Source organism: Panthera tigris, chromosome D1 (genome assembly GCF_018350195.1).
Source record: "Panthera tigris isolate Pti1 chromosome D1, P.tigris_Pti1_mat1.1, whole genome shotgun sequence".
NCBI lineage: Eukaryota > Metazoa > Chordata > Mammalia > Carnivora > Felidae > Panthera > Panthera tigris.
This window is the reverse complement of record NC_056669.1, coordinates 88,495,389-88,507,764: the sequence shown is the minus strand read 5'-3', so window position 1 is coordinate 88,507,764 and position 12,376 is coordinate 88,495,389. Positions and strand designations below refer to the sequence as shown.

General features: G+C 45.9%; 1 protein-coding gene across 2 annotated transcripts in view; it reads left to right on the top strand.

Annotated features, from left to right (window-relative positions):
• PAMR1 (peptidase domain containing associated with muscle regeneration 1) overlaps window positions 1-12,376 on the top strand; it is a 75,778-nt gene that overhangs the window by 26,871 nt on the left and 36,531 nt on the right. The window lies entirely within an intron of this gene.

Here is a 12,376-nt window from a genome sequence, read left to right as displayed (position 1 = left end):
AGTGTGAGTGGGGGAGGGGCAGAGAGAGAGGGAGACACAGAATCTGAAGCAGGCTCCAGGCTCTGAGCTGTCAGGGGCTCAACTCACAAACTGCAAGATCATGACCTGAACTGAAGGCGGACGCCCAACCGACTGAGCCACCCGGGCGCCCCGACATCCTCCCTATTTGAGTCAGAAACAGGATGAGTTGACAGTCCGAGCGAATTTACTCTTATGAATGATAGTCCCAGTTTGCAGAGATGAGTATAGAGTATTGTTGATTTTTTTGCCTGACCCCACCTGCAGCAAAATGCCATGAGTTTCGAGAGTCTAAGGCAAAGGATTCGCTGTGTGGTCTGCAGCTGAGGGACTCCGCTCTATCTGGAGGAGAATTGGTGTTATTAGAATTTTCGGATGAACCTGGATGTTAAATTATCCAGAATACAGATAAATTTATTTTATGTATTTATTTTTAAATGTTTTTTTTTATTTTGAGAGAGAGAGAGAGAGAGAGAGAGAGAGAGCGAGCATGGCCAGGGGAGGGGCAGAGAGAGAGGGAGACAGAGAATCTGAAGTAGGCTCTGCACTATCACTGCAAAGCCCGACGTGGGTGGGGCTCGAACTCACGAACCCTGAGATCAGGACCTTAACCAAAGTCAGAGGCTCAACCAACTGAGCCACTGGGGCACCCCCAGAATACAGATACTTTTAAAAGTGCTGGGTTTTGGTTGCAGATTTAAAAACTTCAATGTCATTTTAGGTGGGTTCTAGGTGAATTAGCTGTGGGATTTAACCCTGGTCTGCCTTTGGCCGCTGTTCTCTGAGGATGGTGTAGCATAAAGGTCAAGACTACAAGCTCTGGAATGACGCAGACCTGTAATTTTGCCAGTCACTAGCACCGTGGCCTTTGCCAAGTCGCTTAACCTTGCTAAGTTCAGTTTCCTTTTCTTTACAGTGGGAGAAATGCTACCTCCTAGGGTTAGTTCAAGAATTCATAATGCATATGAAGCACTTAATGCTTTGTCTGGCGCATAGTAAAAGCTCAACAAATACATAAATACATCATTATTATTCTATATGCTCCTTAATTGCCAAGCTGGTAGGTGGCCCAGAAATAAAAACTACTTTCAATAAAAGGGTTTTAAAATTTTTTTTTTTTTTTTTTTTTTCAAATTTTTTTTTAACGTTTATTTATTTTTGAGACAGAGAGAGACAGAGCATGAATGGGGAAGGGTCAGAGAGAGGGAGACACAGAATCCGAAACAGGCTCCAGGCTCTGAGCTGTCAGCACAGAGCCCGACGTGGGGCTCGAACTCACGGACCGCGAGATCATGACCTGAGCCGAAGTCGGCCGCTTAACCAACTGAGCCACCCAGGCACCCCTAAAAATTTTTTTTTAATGTTTATTTATTTCTGAGACAGAGAGAGACAGAGCATGAGTGGGGGAGGGGCAGAGAGAGAGGGAGACACAGAATCTGAAGCAGGTTCCAGGCTCTGAGCTGTCAGGACAGAGCCCGGCTCGGGGCTCGAACTCACAAACCGTGAGATCATGACCTAAGCCGGAGTTGGACACTCAACCGACTGAGCCACCCAGGCGCCCTCAATAAAAGTTCAAGAAAGAAGAGATATAATGTACATGGTTAGATTTCACATTGACCTTTGGGGTAATGAGATAACTTTGGGGTTTTCTCCCCTTTGGATATGGGAAGTTGCTCTTTTTCTTTGTGAGTGAACAGAGAAGTGGTATGAGATGGGGTGAAGCCATCTGCCAGAGTCGGCTCACATACGACCTTAGAGGCAGGGAAAGTAGGTAAAGAGTTTAGATGTTTTTATATTTTATTTTATTTTATTTTATTTTATTTTATTTTATTTTATTTTATTATTTTATTTTATTATTTTATTTTATTTTATTTTTAATTTTATTTCATTTTAGTTATTTTATTTAAAAACTTTTTTAATGTGTATTTATTTGTGAGAGAGGCAGAGACAGGATGCAAGTGGGTTAGGGGCAGAGAGAGAGGGAGACACAGAATCTGAAGCAGGCTCCAGGCTCCGAGCCATCAGCACAGAGCCTGACGCGGGGCTCGAGCTCACGAGCTGTGAGATCATGGCCTGAGCTGAAGTGGGTCGCTCAACTGACTGAGCCACCCAGGCGCCCCTTTAACTTGATTTTATTTTAGACAGTACACCCAAGTGGGGGAAAGGAGCAGAGGGAGAGAGAGAGAATCTTAAGCAGGCTCCACACTCAGTGTGGAGCTTGACATGGTACTTAGTCCCACCATCTTGGAATCATGACCTGAGGTGAATCAAGAGTTGGATGCTCAACTGACTGAGTCGCCCAGGTGCCCCAAGAGTTTAGATGTTATCGTAAGAGCAATGGGAAGCCAAGAAAAACCTGTGAACTAGGTATGGCTAAGTGCTCTGAGAACATAGATAAAAGAACAATTAATCCCGGGGAGTCAGGGACAGGGGAGGTAATGGCTGAGCTATGCCTTTGTTCACCTGTGGGTAAAACAGGAAGGTGCCTAGGTCTGTGTGATTCTAGACCCCTTGTTCTTTTTTTTTATTTTAATTTTTTTAATGTTTATTTATTTTTGAGAGAGAGAAAGACAGAGCGTGAGTAGGAGAGGGGCAGAGGGAGGGAGACACAGGATCTGAAGCAGGCTCCAGGCTCTGAGCTGTCAGCACAGAGCCCGTTGTGGGGCTTGAACCCTTCAACTAAGAGATCATGACCTGACCCGAAGTCGGATGCTTAACTGACTGAGCCACGCAGGTGCCCCTAGGCCCCTTTTTCTTTCTTTTCTTTTTTAAGTTTATTTATTTTAGAGAGAGAAAGAGAGAGAGAGAGAGATTGAGCACGAGTGGGGGAGGGACAGAGAGAGAGACAGAGACAGAGAGAGAGATAATCCCAAGCAGGCTCTGCACTGTCAGCATACAGCCTGATGCCGGGCTCGATCTCTCAAACCGTGAGATCATGACCTGAGCTGAAATCAAGAGTTGGACACTTAACCGACTGAGCCCCCCAAGTGCCCCTAGACCCCTCATCCTTAAGCACAGTGCCATCCTACCTCTGCTGGCAAGGCCCCATCGGACAGCTCTGTTTCCGCTGAGAAGTGGGAAGTGAAATCCTGCCGACAGCAGAGTGCACGTGAGTCTGTGACTGGGCAGGACCGAAGGTTTGGGACAGCGGCAGGAGGACTAAGGAAAGGCACCAGCTCGTGGCAAAGTAAAGCTTGTCCAAGCAGACTAAGGACCCCGCTGTAGCTGGATCCCCTGCGTAGGTGGTACAGTCCACACGGTTGGGCAGTGCTCGGGCAGCAGGGCAGCAGAGGGGAATAAAACCAGTCATCTGGCGGGTCCACGAGTTGGCTAAGACATGATGGTCCAGATTGGGGACTACATGAAACCGGAAAGAGGCTGGAGAAAGGGCAGTGACCAGAGGTGTCAGTGAGGTGGAAAAGCAGGTGCAGTGGCATTAGAGTAGTGGAACGTGTAGGAGGGAGGGGTACTGTGATCATAGAGCAGAATTTCCAAGTGGAAGCTTCCAGGAGTAGTGGTGATAAGGTGTTCATGTATATTAGTCATTTGTGTGTGTGTGTGTGTGTGTGTGTGTGTAACAAACCATCTCAAAAGCACAAATGTTTATTTTCCTTTGTCATGCGTCTGTGGGATGGCTGAGGTTCAACTGATTTCAGCGGGGTTGGCCTGGGTTGCGCTCCGGCTTCAGGGCTCAGCCCCAAAGGAGCAGCAGCTACTTGGGACGTACTCTGCTCAGGGTGGGTTGCAAAAACACTAGAGGCCGCGCCAAACACACAGGCACATTTAAGGCCTCTGCTCCCATCACATCCACTAACTTCCCCAAAAAAGTCACACGGCCAAGCCCCCGATCAGTCAAGTAGGGAAGTGTATACCATCCCAAGGAGGAGGGGGTACAATTATTTCCTAAATGGTTCTCCAGTCCCTCCGTATAAATAAGTGAGTTGTTTAGGGACAGGACAGGGAAAGAGAAGAATATTTGGATACAGGAGAGTGCTAAAGCAAGTAGTAACAAGACAGAAGGAGAGCAGTTGCCCAAAGAAATCCTGTGCGTGAGCCTTTCCAAATAACACCTATTGGTCGAGTCTTGGCTTTAGCCTCAGTATAAAAGTTGGCTGTATATGGAATCTGACTGGTTGGATAGTGAGAGTGCCCATGTGTAGGATCAAGGGTTTCTTGAGGATAGCAGATAACAGGGCAACTGGTCATGAACCCTAGGAAAGAGAGCAGAGAGCATCATTCGTTAATCTACCCATCCATTCAAAAAAGATTTCTTTTTAATGTTTATTTATTTTTGAGAGAGAGAGAGAGAGAGAGAGCGAGAGCGTGAGCAGAGCAGAGCAGAGAAGGGACAGAGAGAGAGGGAGACATGGAATCGGAAGCAGGCTCCAAGCTCTGAGCTGTCAGCCCAGAGCCCAACGCAGGGCTTGAACTCACAAAACCCGAGATCATAAGCTGAGTCGAAGTTGGACGCTCAACCGACTGAGCCACCCAGGCACCCCCCAAAATATTTCTTTAAAAAAAATTTTTTTTTAACATTTATTTATTTTTGAAAGAGCAAGACAGAGCGTGAGCAGGGGAGGGGCAGAGAGAGGAGACACAGAATCCGAAGCAGGCCCCAGGCTCTGAGCAAGCATTCAGCACAGAGCCTGACGCAGGGCTCAGATCCACGAACCATGAGATCATGACCTGAGCCGAAGTCAGACACTCAACTGACTGAGCCACCCAGGTGCCCCCTAAAAATATTTCTTAAATAGATGCTCCTAGGTCCTGGACATACAATGGCAAGACAGATATGGTCCCTGTAATTTTGGATCTTGCAATATAGAGAGGAGAGACCAAAAAAAAAAAAAAAAAAAAAATTGGAATGTGGTCAGCGCTATGAAACAAACAGAATAATGGCCAGATTCCTATCTCATTCTGTGTTGGTTCGGTTATGCTTGTTCAATTTCATTATGCTTGTTCTGAAAGCCTCTTTTCGCACATTGTATGTTGTTTGATCACAGTCATAAGCATTTATGAAGCATTTCTTATGGGTCGGTCACCAGGGAGAACAATGAGCCCTCAATGAGTTTACAATCCAACTTACGGGAACAGGGCTTGACTGTGAGAAGACTAGGTTCTTATCACCTGCACCTCATACTGGCAGAAAATAAATGTGAAGGGAATTCAAAGGAGGAAGTAATTCATTGCGCTGTTTGCTGAGCGCTTGCCTACTGCTGGGCACTATGCTGCCTGCCTGTATAAAGAAGGAGCTGAACGCTTGGTACCCTGTTCCTGGCTGGAGCAATGCAAGCATTTACCCAGTAGATGGCACCCAAGTGATCCTTTCAGGCTGTTTAATTCAGAAGGAGGGCTTCCTGCTGAGTAAGATCTGTGGAGCCCTGGCTTTTTTTCCTGAGTGCCATATAGAACCTTGGAAGGAGAAGAGACGGGCAAATGCCACAAAGGATCAGAATATTTTATATTTGAATTATAGAGCATTCAGTATTGAGCAGATGCTATAGCACCTTTATTTGCTCACTGTCCTTGACAATATTCTTAATAATCAGTATGACAGTCTTAAAACCCGTTAGGTGATTGATTCAGTCATAACAATTGACAGATTATATTAACCAAGTTCATAGGAGAAGGGCCTGAGGTCAGTGAGCCCAGGAGAGGACTTTCTTCACATCCTCTTGCCTAAGGAAGATTGGTTTAGTAAGCTCAGAGTATTCCAGGCTTCAGAAAGGAGCTGATTCTTTCTTCCTTCCTCCAACTTTTTATTTTGAAAAATTTTATATTCACGGAGAGCTGAAAGAATAGTACGTTCATATGCCCTTCACCTGGATCCACCAATGATCATTTTCTCGCATCTGACTTTCTCTTTTACAGCACTATGAACGCATGAATTTAAATTTTTTCCATATTTTGCAATGTTATCATCATTTTTCTTTCTGATGCTCAAACTGTCCCAGAATTGACCAGTGAAGACCTTTCAAGCCAACTCTATAGCATTATTCTCTAGGCACTTCCTTGCTTTCCTTCTGCCCGCCCCTCAACCAGATGTTTCAAGTTCACCTCGATTGTTTATGTCCAAGTCCTGGCGCCAGCCATTTCTCCATGAATCCTGGTTCCTTTTGTAGGGAGTGGTTATTATGAACTGTGAGCTGGACGGTGGCTAAAAAGGCACTGATATCTCAAGTCAACATTAAGGCTTCCTCCCAAGGCTTCATAAACTGGAAAGTTGACTTCTTAAGTGGAACCACTTCATTGTACTTCAGAGTGGAATTTGTTTGTTTGTTTAATTTACTTACTTTTATTTTGTTTTAATTTTTTTAATATTTATTTTTGAGAGAGAGAGTCAGAGTGTGAGTGGGGAAGGACAGAGAGGGAGAATCAGAAGCACGGAGCCCTACACGGGGCTCGCACTCATGAACTACGAGATCATGACCTGAGCCAAAGTCAGATGCTTAACTGACTAAGCCACCCAGGTGCCCCAGAGTGGAGCTTATTTAACATGGCCCTCAGGCTGAGTTCTTTAGCCACCGAATGAGATGGGCAATGAGAGGGCAGAAGAGCCACCCAGGATGCCATACCTTCAGCTCACATTGCAGTGACCCAGACTTTCAGGCTATGGAGAATCTAGGGGATGGAAGGTTAGGAAGTCAACCCAGATGAGAGAGGATTTATGAGGAGAGATTATGGACCCTTAATACATTTTATCTTCTTAGCCATATTTTGGATAGAACAGAGGAACTGGCCACGAGCCATGCCTAAAAACATGGGCTAGAATATGAGACAGGAGGACGATTTGTGTAGCCTTGTTCTTGAGCCATAATGTGGAATGATCAAGAGCAAATTTTGAGAGAGAGAGCGCGAGCAAGAAGGCTCACAAATCTATGTGCTACTGATATATGGAGCTGTCTTCCTAGGGAACCATAGAATCACCAGGGAGGAGTCCCTGAAAACTGCCTCATCTTGTTCTGGACTTATGTGTCCTGAAACTTCCAGGAAAGGAAAGATGCCCATGTGGATCCAAACTGGGACTGTATTCTGTGGTGGTTACCAACTGGGCTTGGAACTAGTGGGACCTGGATTTGAATCTCTCCTCCCTCTGTGACTTGGGGCAAAGTTACTCAATCTTTGTAAATCTGTTTCCTCATTTACAAAATGGGATAATAATAGTGGGCCCTTTGTGGATTTTTGTGAGGGAGGGTTAAATGAAGCACTATCTGTAAATCCCTTAATATGGAGCCTGATTCATAGTAAATGCTCAATAAATGGTGGTTGCCATTCTTATCATTTCTAAGCAAGAGACAGCAAGAGAGCTCTTGTTTTTCTTTTTTTTTTTTCTTTTGTTTGGGAAGGAAATGAATGTAGGGCCAGAGAGCAAAAATAGTAAAGTAGAATTCCCTAAGGAACAAGAAAATATATACCAGGCATGAGGAGGTAATCTTCCCAGAACAAGTATTATATGGTAAGTGGTATTTTACATCTCATATAAAATTATATGAAAATTATATATATATTATATATATACTATATATATTTTTTATATATATACTGTATATATTTATATATAACATATTTTATATTGCTAAAGCTGTGACTGCAGGGAATTCATGTCTGAACCTTTGAAGAGGATCTTATTTTATTTTATTAAAAAAAATTTTTTTTAACGTTTATTTATTTTTGAGACAGAGAGAGACAGAGCATGAACGGGGGAGGGTCAGAGAGAGGGAGACACAGAATCTGAAATAGGTTCCAGGCTCTGAGCTGTCAGCACAAAGCCCGACGCGGGGCTCGAACTCACGGACCGCGAGATCATGACCTGAGCCGAAGTCGGCCGCTTAACCGACTGAGCCACCCAGGAGCCCCTGAAGAGGATTTTATATTGTCAAAGAACTCATCAATCATTGCTCAGTTTCTGGCGAAGGTGTAGGAGGACATGAAAAAGACCTTCCTTCCTGCTCAGATAGCAAGAAATCAGTTGATAAACCAAAGAAAATCCACAGTTTTCTTTAAAGCTGTCAAGTATCCGTGAACACAAAATCTAAAAGAATCTAAACTCCAGAGGAATAAGTTCTTCCTGGGTAGGTGGGTCATCCAGGATACCTTAGACCAGGGCTAGCTATGAGGCTGAGGGCAGGGCAGGTGAAAGAGGTGGGTGGGTGGGGGGGCGGCTAGCCAGACTTGTGATGAACCTGTGGGCCAGCCTGCTGAACTTGTATCTAAAGGAGACCCCAAAGTAAAGGCAATTCAAGTATTTTCTTAAATGAAATTGCGCCGAGCAAGCAGAGTCTCGGGCAAGACTGCAAAGCAGAAGATCTCGGGATGCTGGAGTTTTGCAACTTCAAAAACTTGGTGATTTCAAAGTCTCAAAAGCTCACAGTTTCCCAGTCTTACAATTATGGAGGTGGAGGAAGCTGAGGGGGGAGGTTCAGGGGGAGTGTTGAAAATCAAAGACAGACTTTTTTTAGGTTTCTGGTGCTTCAATTTCAAGATCCCTCTAGAAGAATCATATATCCCATCCTGCTTCATACTAGTTTAATTTCTGATTGGTTCCAAATGATCAGCCCCTCATCTTCCCTGCCTAATGGAGGAAAGGATATTACCAATCAAAAGAAAAATATGTATTTTCTATTGTGAAGAAGCAAGAGAATATAGCCTTCAGTGTAGAGAAAAAAATCAGTCAAAAGAAACAGATCACGCATGATCAAATACTGGAATTTTCAGTTAAGGAATCAAAAAAACCACTGTTTAATAGGGGCACCCAGCGGGCTTAGTTGGTAGTAAAGCATGCAACTCTTGATCTCAGGGTCATGAGTTTAAGCCCCATGTTGGGCGTAGAGCTTACATAAAAACAAATAAATAAATGAAATAAAATAACTTTAAATATACTAAAGGTTCCACAGGAAAGAAGAGATGAGAAATTTCAGGATATATTTGGAAAGTGTTAAAAAGAAATTTCATAACCGAAAACCATTCTACACACACACACACACACACACACACACACACACACACACACACACACACTACTGTATTCATTGGAGGGGATTAACAGTTGATTGGTCACAATGAAGAAAGGATTGGGGAACTTAAACACATATTTAATAGAAATCAGCCAAACTAAAGCACAGAGAAATCCTTTTTTTTTTTTTTTTATTCAGCAGTTGAAGTTCTCTGTGCTACCCAAGCCCAGATCCTCTCTTTTGAGTTGGATTGGCAGAGTTCAATCTCTACTATTTTTGCAAAGATCCTGATGACTTTGGGGAGGACAGACTTTCTACAGCAAAGTGGCAGACACTGTTCTTGCTGGCCAGTTGTTTCAACTAAGTGGACAGACCGCTTGGTACAAAGATGAGGAGCTTTCAGAATGGTTTGATTGGGCAGGGAGATGTTTGAGTTTATCTGGTATAGGCATTCATTCAGTTAACAATTATTTGGACACCTGCTCCATGCATATAAAGGTGTGAACAAGACAGACAAGGTCCCTGCTCTCACAGAACTGTGTCATGGGGCGGGGGGGGGGGGGAGGCAAACAATTAAATAAACCATCACTCTAATGTATCAAATTAGTTGAGATTATAGGCCAAATCATAAGGTGAGCCATGGAGTTATTCCTAGACATCTGACAGTTCCTGATTAAGATCTGAGCCCCTGATAAAAGCCATCTTTTAGCACTTATTATGAACCAGGCATTGTTCTAAGTGCCTTCATGTCCTAAGCCATCATTCCTCATCAAAGCTGTTTTATAGGTGAAGACACTGAGGCACAGAGAGGTTAAGTAACTTCCCTATTGTCATGTAGCTTGTAAATAGCAGAGGGAAGATGCCAATTCAGAAGCCAGGCCCCAGAGCCCAGTCTCTCACCCTCTATCCTAAATCGTTTCTTGTTGTGGGAGGCACTTGAGGTCCTCACTCTGAGTTCCTGTGCAGGGGCCTAGCAGGTCATGGTAGGATGATACAAGTCACGTGAAAGGTGTCAGCTCCCCCCTCAGCTCCTGGCCTGGAACGTGGGTCGTCCCCATGTCATCATCCAGGCATTTCTTCTGCCATCAGTGTCTGGGTTCCTGGGTCTAAATGGGTTTAGGGATGTAGCCAATGCTGTAAGGAGGCCCTTAGGAGCCTTGGAGCAGGCTGGGGCATCCCCAGCGAGTCTTGCGCCAAAATAGCGTCTCAGATCCAGACAAGACTCGAGAAATAACATGATTAGTTGCCGTTTATTGAGCATTTTACCTATCGGGTACTATGCTAAATGCTTTACAAAATGATCTATCTTGTTTAATCCTTACAACAAATAAGAAAACAACAACATGGTGGAAGGAAGATTCTCATTTCCAAATGAGGAAGTCTTGGTCTTGAGAATCTGGAGAACTTGTCTGGGGTCACACAGCTAGTAAAAGGCTGAGCGGAAGCGGACCCAGCCTGACTTCACGACTGCCCCTTAATCATTTTGAGTCTTGCCCTGGAGTCCTCTCAGAAGGAGGGAAGAAAATGCAAATGTCTCTGTCTGAATGCTTGCTTTCTTTACTCCTTTCTGCACCCCCCCCCCACCACTCCCAAGAGGAAAGATTTAAGAAACAAAACAAACACAACAAAACCCCAACCATGTCTCAGAAGTTTGTTGTGTCTGTCTCTTGCTCCTCCTTCCCCACCCTCCATGCTGGAGATAGCAAGACTTTTGTCTGAGTGCTGCGGTATTCATTTTTGTTGGGAACCTTCCAGCTCTCTTGCCAGTTTAGAAATTAATGGAGATTTCCCTTCGGCTCTGCAGCAGTAGGGTCTCTCCAGCTAACTCTCCTATTTTGGCTTATAGCAACAGAGAAGGGTCGGGGGGTGGCGGAGTTGGAGAGGAGTCCAGGATTTGAGAGCCCAGGGGACAGTGTGGCTTCGCTGGCAAACACCCCTACACACATACACACACGCCCCACTTCCCCCTGCAACAAGACATCGTCGGGGAATCTGAGCACGTTTCCGGGCCCACTGCCTGCTCTGGTCTTTCAGACTCAGGACCACCTGCTTGGTTGGCCAGCAGTGCCTCCTTGGCGGGAACACTCAGCTGTGTTCACTGTTCTGCTCTAGACAGAGAGGTGCACTGAGTCCGCCCTGCACCCAGGCCCGCCAGTTCCCGGGGAGGAGGCAAGAGTGGAAAGGGAGCTGAAGGAGCCCCTTGGGGTGGGCAGGGGGTAGGGCTCCTTCCTCCTCTCCCCTGTGCCCAACACCCCTCCCCTGAGCACATTTCTGAGAAGTGGCCTCTTTGTGTCTGCTTGGTTGGAACTTGTCCGCCGTCTTGGGGTCAACTCCTCCCTTCCCCCCAGAGGGAGAAGGAAAACATCAGGAGGAACCGAGGCATGGCATGTGCTTTGGAGTCCTGGCTACTTCTGAAGGACAGCCCCGGGCCTGCAGGACCAAGTGGTCTTGCATTTCACATGGCCAGGGGCCAGCACCCAGGTGGGAATGGAGGCCCCAGCCTCTCCAGAGGCTGCATGAGATCCTGGGTCTGGCTAAAGCCTGAATGGTCCTGCCAAGGAGACCTGACTGGGATGGGCACCAGCACCCCCGGCCATGAGGAGAGGCCTAGTTTCCCTGCTGCCTGAGTCCAGCTTCCATATGCAGGGAAGCAAGCAGGCAGCATTTGCTGCTGGTTCTCACTCAGGGTCTCTGCAGGAGGTTTGCTGTGGGAGCTGGGATTTAACACCTTGCAGGCTGGGAAGCTGCCAGTCCCCAAAGGGTGGAGGCTGTGCAGGCAGGTTTCTTTTTTTGTCTCTCACACCCAACGTATCACTTCCGTAGCCGGGCAGCAGATGGGCGGATGGGGGCGATGGCGTGTGAGGTGTGCAGGAAGGAGGAACGCGCACTTCAGAAAACACGGCTGAGGGTGGGGGTGGGGGGAGATTCAATGTCTCTTTTTCAGGGCAGTGGAAAAATCCTACTGCTTCGAAATGTGAGTGGGACAGAGCTACGCTAGAAAGCCCCCAAGACAGTTGAACATACCAGCCAAGACCCAGCATTGGTACTAGACAGATCCAAGTTCAAATCCCGGTTCTGCCACCAACCAGCAGCAGCTAACATTTACTGATGTCTCTGCTTAGGGCTTTCCACCCATAACCTGATTCAAGTCTCACAAAATCACATGACGTAAGTGCCAGTTTTATTCCCATTTGGTTCCGGTTTCCTGAGGTTCTGAGAGAGGAGGTAACTTGCCCAAAGCCACACAGCCAATGAAGATAAAGCTGAGTAGTGGGGTAGTGGGTAGAGGGTAGTACCCTCAAACCGAGGGTACTGGGGGCTCTGAAGTCTCCATTCTTAACTAGTACTTTAGAGTTAAAACACTCGCTTGCAGACTTTGACCTCTTGGCCTTCTGGCCTTGAGG